The following is an 8565-nucleotide window of genomic DNA, read 5'->3' as shown; positions in this document are numbered from 1 at the left end:
ATGAATCTAGAATTGAGTTTTCCTTTGCGTCCAAAACGGAGAACTTCTTCTAATGAGAAACTTTAAAAAATACTTTATCTCCTACCTGATACTCAGTCTCTTTTCTTTTCAAATCCGCGTAGGACTTTTGTCTATCTATTGCCACTTTAATATTATGTTGGATCATATGGACTTTTTCTTCTACTTCTTTAATCAAATAAGGGCCCATTACATTCTTATCTTTTAATTAAAACCAATTTAATGGTGTTCGGCACTTTCTTCTATATAAAGATTCATAGGGCGTCATCTTGATACTCGATTGATAACTATTATTGTAAGCAAACTCTGCAAGCGGCAGATACTTCTCCCACTATCCATGGAAATCAATCACACAAGCCCTTAACATATCTTCCAAAACTTGAATCGTCCGCTCTGATTGACCATCTGTCTGTGGGTGAAAAGTCATGCTAAAGTTCAATCGAGTACCTAAAGCTCCATGTAAAGACTTCCAAAACCTCGAAGTGAACCTTGGATCTCTGTCAGAGACTATTGAACTGGCACTCCATGTAGTCGAACTATCTTCTTGATGTATAGTTCAGCATACTTATCCATCGAATAATCAATTTAAACATGAACAAAAATACGTGGTCTTTATTAATCTGTCGACAATTACCCAAATTGAATAGAGATCCCATAATGAAATTCATCGTAACTCTTTCTCATTTCCATTGAGGAATAAAGATCGGTTGTAAAAGTCCTGAAGGCAATTGATCTTCAACTTTCACTTGTTGGTAGGTTAGACACTTTGCAACAAACTCTGTTATAGCTCTTTTCATACCTGGCCACCAGTATCGTCCTTTTAAGTCTTGATACATCTTATTCCCTCCTGGATGTATAGTCAACGAACTACAATGCGCTTCAGAAAGTATATTTCTCTTCAACTCTTCATTATTTGGAACATAAACTCGGTCTCTGTAGTATAAACATCCATTTTACTTTACTTCAAAGTCTTTGATTACACCTTTTTCTACTTGTATCAATCGTGTTAAACACTTATCATCTCTCCTTTGGGACTCCTTTATTAGCTCTAACAATAGAGGTCTTAGCTTTAATTCAGCCATCAGAGCACTATTGTCCTTTAATGAAAACTGAGAGTCTAACATGCGTGAAGTTGTAAAGTCTTTCGGCTAAGTATATCAGATACAACGTTAACTTTCCCGGGGTAATAGTCTATATTGCATTATAGTCTTTAATTAGCTTGATCCATCTCTTTTTGTCTCAGGTTTAGCTCCTTTTGAGTCGGCAAGTACTTTAAACTTTTATGATCTGTACAAATATAACAACACTCACCATATAAATAGTGGTGCCAAATCTTCTGTGCAAAAACCACCGCTGCTAACTCAAGATCATGCGTCGGATAATTCTTCTCATGTGGCTTAAGTTGTCTCGAAGTATAGGCTACTACCTTTCCATGTTGCATTAAAACACATCCCAGACCATTATGAGAAGCGTCACTATAAATTGTATATTCCTTGCCCGATTCTGGTTGTACTAGCACTGAAGCCTCCTTTAGAACCTTCTTTAAAGATTCGAAACTCTCTTAGAATTTATCCATCCAAATGAATGGTACATCTTTCCTTAATAGCTTTGTCAAATGGGAGGAAATTATCTAAAAGTCCCTTACGAACCTTCGATAATATCCAGCCAATCCCAAGAAACTACGTACTTCAGAAACATTTCTTGGAATTTGCCAATCTATAATAGCTTTAATCTTCTAAGGATCCACCCGAATCCTCTTTGCATATACCAGATGTCCAAGGAATGCCACTTCGGTTAAACAAAAATCATACTTAGATAACTTAGCATAAAGCTTCTTATCTCGTAGTGTTTGAAGAATCATTCGAATGTGGGCGTCATGCACCCCATTAGTCTTTAAATAAACCAATATATCGTCAATGAAGACGACCACAAACTGATCGAGGTACGATTAAAATACCATATTCATGAGATCCATAAACGTTGCAGGTGCATTGGTTAATCTAAACGGCATTACCAAAAACTAATAATGGTCATAACGGGTCCTAAAAGTCATTTTTGAAATATTATTTTCTTGTATCTTCAATTGATTATAGCCGGAATGCAAATCAATCTTAGAGAACAATGAAGCTCCCTTGAGTTGACCAAATAAATCGTCGATTCTTGGGAGAGGATACTTATTCTTTATGGTCACTTTGTTGAGCTGTCGATAATCAATACATAGACGCATCGAATCATCTTTCTTATTTACAAATAGCACTGGTGCACCCCAAGGTGACACACTAGGTCTGATGAATCCTTTATCCAATAACTCTTGCAACTGTACCTTTAACTTATTTAATTTCTTTGGGGCCATTCTATAAGGATCCATCGAAATTGGTGTTGTTTCAGGCATAACCTCAATTTGAAATTCAACCTCTCTATCTGGAGGTAATCCCGATAACTCATATGGAAACACGTCTGGGAATTCTTGGACTGTCGGGATATCCTCCAATCTCCTCTCATTAGCTCGAGTATCAATCATATTGGTAATAAAAGCTTGACATCCTCGTAACATCAAATTCTTAGCCGACATTACCGATATCATATTAGTTAATGGATTAAGTCTCTCGCTGACCACAAATGCTTTTGATCCATCAGAACTTCTCAAAACTACTCGTTTCAATCGACAATCGATATTGGCAAGGTAAAGATACAACCAATCCATTCTCAAAATAACCTCAAACTCGTCAAAGGGTAATTTCATTAGATTAACAGGGAATTCAATTCCCTGAATCTTTATAGGACACCCTCGACACAATTGATTCACCCAAGCACTATGCCCTAACAGGTTAGTCACAATCACATCATTACTTATAGCTTCTAATTGGATTTTCAAATCTCTCACCAATTTACTACTAATATAAGAATAATTTAATCTCGGGTCAATCAAAACCAAAACAGGTTTATCAACTAACTGAATGTACATGCAATGATCTCTGGATCATCACGATTTTCACTAGTCTTAAGGTTGTAGACTCAAGCAGCCGAGCGCATTACAGGTTGAGTTACTGACTCAGACTGATTCCTTCCTCTACCTCGACCTCTAGCTCTCTGAGGTATAGTAACATATCTCTCAGAGAGTGCAGGCTCTCCGGTCATCAATGGGTAATCCATATAAAATGTCATGTCTCCTCACATCTGAAACATACTCCAGGGACCATTTGACATACGCCACTATGATTTTTGCCACAATATTGACATTGACTTGGCCTTCCAGCTCCTGATTCAATTGATAGAGTCTGCTTAGGTCTCACCGGGTTTGATCTTCTACTTGAGGATGTAGCTGATTCAGATCTAGACTGAGGTCGAAAACCCGAACCTCGACTTTTCTTTGATTGCGATGCACTTGACAAAGCACCCACTCTCTTGGTCAACTGGGTTTTCTACTCCCCATATATTTCATTCTAAGCTCGTTCTAAGGATTTAACTCAATTTACTACCTCTTGAAATATAGAAAGGTTCAGCGCTAACAACATCCATTCAATCTGGGACATAAACCCTCTATGAACCAATCACATGAGTCTTTTTTTCGTGGGACCAATTCAGTTGAAAATTTACTCAATTTATTAAACTTGCACTCGTACTCATACACAGTGTGATTCGCTTATTTCAAACTCATGAATTCCTGCTTCATTTTTCTGATGAACTGATACCAATATATTTGTTCTTGAACTCTTCCAGAAAGAACGACCATGTAACTTGGTCCCTAGGAGCTATTATCGTCACATTAGTCCACCATATACGCGCTTGACCTCGTAGCAATGAGACTATTTCATCCACATTCTCTATTTCAGAATAGTGGAGACCCTTAAGTATAATCCTAACATCGTTTAGCCAAAGATCCACATAAACGGGACCTTCCTCAGCTTCTCCCCTAAACTCAGGTGCTCCTAAACTCTTTAGCTCCTTAGCCACATTCAACCTCAGAGCTTGGGAAGCATACGGTTGGAAAAACGTCAAAATTGAATCCAACATCCTGAAAAAGACTCACTGGTCTTGCATAGGTACACCTCGAGGCTCCTGCTCTTCACCTTGCCTAACTAGGGCATGTGAATTACTACTTCCCTCATTTCCATCTCCCGCTTCACTTTGGGAGCCCTCGTAGTCTGACATCTATTAAGAAATTATCACTAACTCTATTAGCAATGACAACATACTAATTACCCTATCAAGTCAGAAATTTTTAACATTTCGTTGGCATGTACACTTTTTAAAACACAATTTGCTTTATTTCGAACTTAAAATCAGTTAAACCATGGTTCTGATACCAATAAATGTAACACCTCTAACCCGTACCCGACCCGAATACAAATTTGAGGTGTTATATTAACTTTCCAAAACTTTGACTCTTTGAAAATTCGTTAAAAATTTAAACTTTTATTTTAATATTAGTTGTGAAACCATCATCCAAAAGTAAATATAAAAAATTTATAATTCACAATGAAAATAAATACTTAATATATTTACATAAAACTAAAATATTATGGTTACAAAACTGATCTGATCATTCCGATTTAAACTTTTATGATACATGCGAACAAAATTACAAAATAATAAGAAACCTACAGTTTAAATCGTTACGATATGATCTTCTTCAAGTGTATATTGTCCTTACCTAGCTTTACTCCTCGGATCTTTTTGAACCTACGTGTGAAACAATCACACGCTAAGTCGTTGACTTGGGGAGGCATAATGAGTATAAAAACAATAAAGCATTTGCTTAACATTTTCAAGAAACATTATATATAGAAACCAATATACAATTCATACACATACTTATAATCTTATACGTTGTTCAGTTCATATCAATTTGTTTAAAGAGACCAACGCATATTATTGAGAACTTAAGGTATATGAGTACATTGAGGTTGTGCACTATAATTGCAGTTGAAAATGCTGCGTAGAATTTGCATCGAAGTGCCACAAAGATTTGTCCCGGTGGACCGCGTAGAATTTGTCCCGAATGACCACATAGAATTATCCTGAATGACCGGCGTATAACCCTCGACTCTTAGTATGCCAACTATACCTCTAATTCTCTTACATATACTTTGGTCTTTAATCATATAATTATTTCACTTTACCTTATTCAAGGTATCATTTGTTCATATTAAAACATATTCACGTAGAACATATTAACATATACCATTTTCATATAGAACATATTCACATATATCATATTCACATATTACTAAAATCAAAATAATACTTCATAAATACAATTTATATAAAACATCATAAAAACATTACATAAAATAAATAAAATTGTTTTCGATCGAAAACCTTCGAGGTTGGATTATCGTAAGTCATCCTCATATCTAATATAAAATAAATACATTGCATTTACCTTTGTCTCACGTAGGTCCTAAACGAAATCCTTTTAACTTTCGTTCAATCTCTTTACTATGTCGATTTGTTTGATACACTTTCGATCCAAATCTACACATCAACATATCTAATATGAATACCGAATTCCAATTAACGACTAACCAATTTGTATTTACATAAACGAAATGAAACACCTAATTTAACATTTCAGAATGAATAGTATTAGTACTCTACCCACAGTACCGATACTTCTCTTCTATGGTACCAATACCTACTTAAGTATCGATACCATTTTGGCATTCTGGAATTTCATCTTCAATTACAGTATCGATACCTAACTATTGGTATCGATACCTCCACACCAGTATCGATACTACTTCAATCAATATCGATATTGTTCATCCGATTCATACACTTTTTCTTCAATTTAACCTTATATTATCGGTACTATTCTTCTAGTACCGATACCCTTATCCAGAATTCACTTATTTTAATTCAAACTTTACCCAAAATTCATTTAAATATCTTACCCTTAACTCTATTCATGCCTTTATACTCATTATCACTTATCCCAACCAACTTACATCCATTAATCCCCTTTTAACATCCAAATTTCTCTATAAAACACTTAAAACTAAAAAACATAACCATTCCTCAAACTTGTTTCCAATCCTTTCTAATACTTCAAACACCTTAATTAGACCCTTGACAAGTCAAATATATCATTAAAAATTCAAATACTAATCAATCTCATCAAATTCCTTAAAAACCCATTTTATCAATTTATCATTAATTCACCGAACTCTTAGTTTTATTCATCTTTAAGCTTTCCTTAACCTTTTATACCAACCAAATATTCAAAACCAACCCAAAAATGAAAGAAAAATCCAACTTAAAATATCTCACCTTGGCAAAGAGGAAGCTTACAGGAAAAGAAAGAAGAAGAGAAGATAACCAAATGTTCTAGGCTTTTCCTTCTTCCCCCTATTCATCACATGTTAAATATATTTTAAAATGAATATTAAATTCATTTCCTGCTAAAAGACCATAATGCCCTTCCATTCTTCAACCTTTGATAATAAGTCCTAGACATAAATTTACAAAATCAATCCTTAAACTTTTCAATTTATCAAATTTAACTGCTAAATTTTAAATCCTTATATTTTAGTCACTGACCCTATGTTTGGGGTTTTACATGACCTGGGATGCATAATAGTACTCTTCAGCGGCAAATGATAAAGTGGAAGCAGAAGACGATGATGCTTTCTTCTTGGATTTCAACTTGGACTTGGCGTATGTGACCTGGTGATTTTGCCATTCTCCTCTATCTTCTTGTGTCGTTAGATATGGTTTCCCATTTTCTTTGTAATTACGGAGATAGAGAGAATAGTCAAAATTGAGGTCCAGCGGTGTGATGTCCTGACGCAGGGAGAGCGATTGGTTGTGATAATTTCATTGCTCGATGTAGAAAGGGTGCCTCACCGGGTAATTTTTGACATGTTTCCCTCACGTATCACTTGTATAGAGCGCGTCCATTTCAACCATAATTGTAGGAATCGACTGGTGCGACGCAAACTATCACATCACTCTGTCTGTGGCATGCCACTCTACAATCACATAATGCAACAATGGTGCCATGGCACACCATAAGTGGGACCCCTCAGAAAATCCCGCCAGTAATAACTGATTGATCTCCTCGTCGACATATGGAAGCCAAAAGAACTGTAAATATTAAATTTCAAAGTTAGTATATATAAATTTAAAAAAAAATAAAAAAAAATAAAAAAAAAATCGTATATCATATCGCATGTCGACCGGCGATGTCGATCCTCATCCGTATGTCTCGTGTACTGGCACCCGCCAACTTCGTATCAGCAATTTTATGAGGCCATCTAAAATATTTAAAAATAAAAAATATTATAAACAAATAAAAATTAATTAAATTTAAGGAATTAAAAAAGTTTAAATAAATAAAGTTAAACAACTACCTTGCAGCCAGCGGAAACTATTGTAACTGGAGTAAAAAAACGGGAAGTGATATCATGCCCATGAATGTAGTAGTATCAGACAACCTGCTACATTGGTTTTTCGACCCGTTTGGACAAGTGCTGCCTTGCAAAGCTCCTGATAAAAATAGGCCAAAATTGTCGAGCCCCAACTGTTATTACAACACACAATGAAGTCTTCTAAATAGTGCAAATACTGAGTGTGCGTCAGATTGCCAGATTTATCCGGTAATAATATCCCTCGGATCAGTTGGAGAAGAAATGCTCAAGAGGCGAAAACAACCTCCGCCTCGGTAGACTCATTCGTGACTTGGAATTTGGACTCCAACAACATTATCATGACCTAATAACCCCTGATGACGTCGGGTGGTGGTTATTTTCCCAAAACTTGGTAAACCAACGTCGTGGGGTCGTAAATATTATGCCACACCACGAGAATTCCATTCAGCAGAACATCGAGTTGGTAAGTAGCGTCTTCTAGAGTAATTGTCACTTCACCACTCAAAAAGTGGAATATGTGCATCTCTGGCCGCCAACGTTCGATTAGAGCCTCTATCAACACTGGGTACACCTTGAAGTCACATAAAAAATGGTTGGAAATAGACCAAACTAATGTAGATACGTCATCATCCGCTGATGCGGCTCTCTGGTTGTCATCCCTCGACTACGAATACCTTATTTATTATTCGGCCCGCGTTGGATCAACGAAACATGGGCGTTATCTAACCACAACATATATTCTCGGGTTTTTATTTTTTGGGATTTTCGCACATCGTATTCTTTTTTAATTTTTTTATTCAAGGTTTGGTGAAAAACTAAAAACCCAAACCACTATTTGTAGCCTTACCCCCAACGACTATAAACGATTATTTTTTGAAATCCCCAAACCAATGGCTATAAAACGACTAGTATTTTTTAATTCGAAGGAACTCGTTGCCTCGACGTGACGAGTTCACCCTATTGTTTTAAAAAATTATACATTTTATTTTTTTAAAATTCAAAAAAAATATTTTTGTAGTGGACTCGTCACCTCAGAATGACGAGTCATTATAAATTTTATTTGTTGGACTGTAGCAAATACTATATTTTGCTAAATAAATTTTGGATAGGCCCAATACCCTAAATATTTTACCCTCCTGGGGTATTGGGCCAAAATTGCCTAATAATCTTACTC

This window comes from Hibiscus syriacus, unplaced genomic scaffold (assembly GCF_006381635.1).
Source record: "Hibiscus syriacus cultivar Baekdansim isolate YM2019G1 unplaced genomic scaffold, ASM638163v2 tig00112230_pilon, whole genome shotgun sequence".
NCBI lineage: Eukaryota > Viridiplantae > Streptophyta > Magnoliopsida > Malvales > Malvaceae > Hibiscus > Hibiscus syriacus.
The sequence above is the reverse complement of the archived record's forward strand: the minus strand, read 5'-3'. Positions refer to the sequence as shown.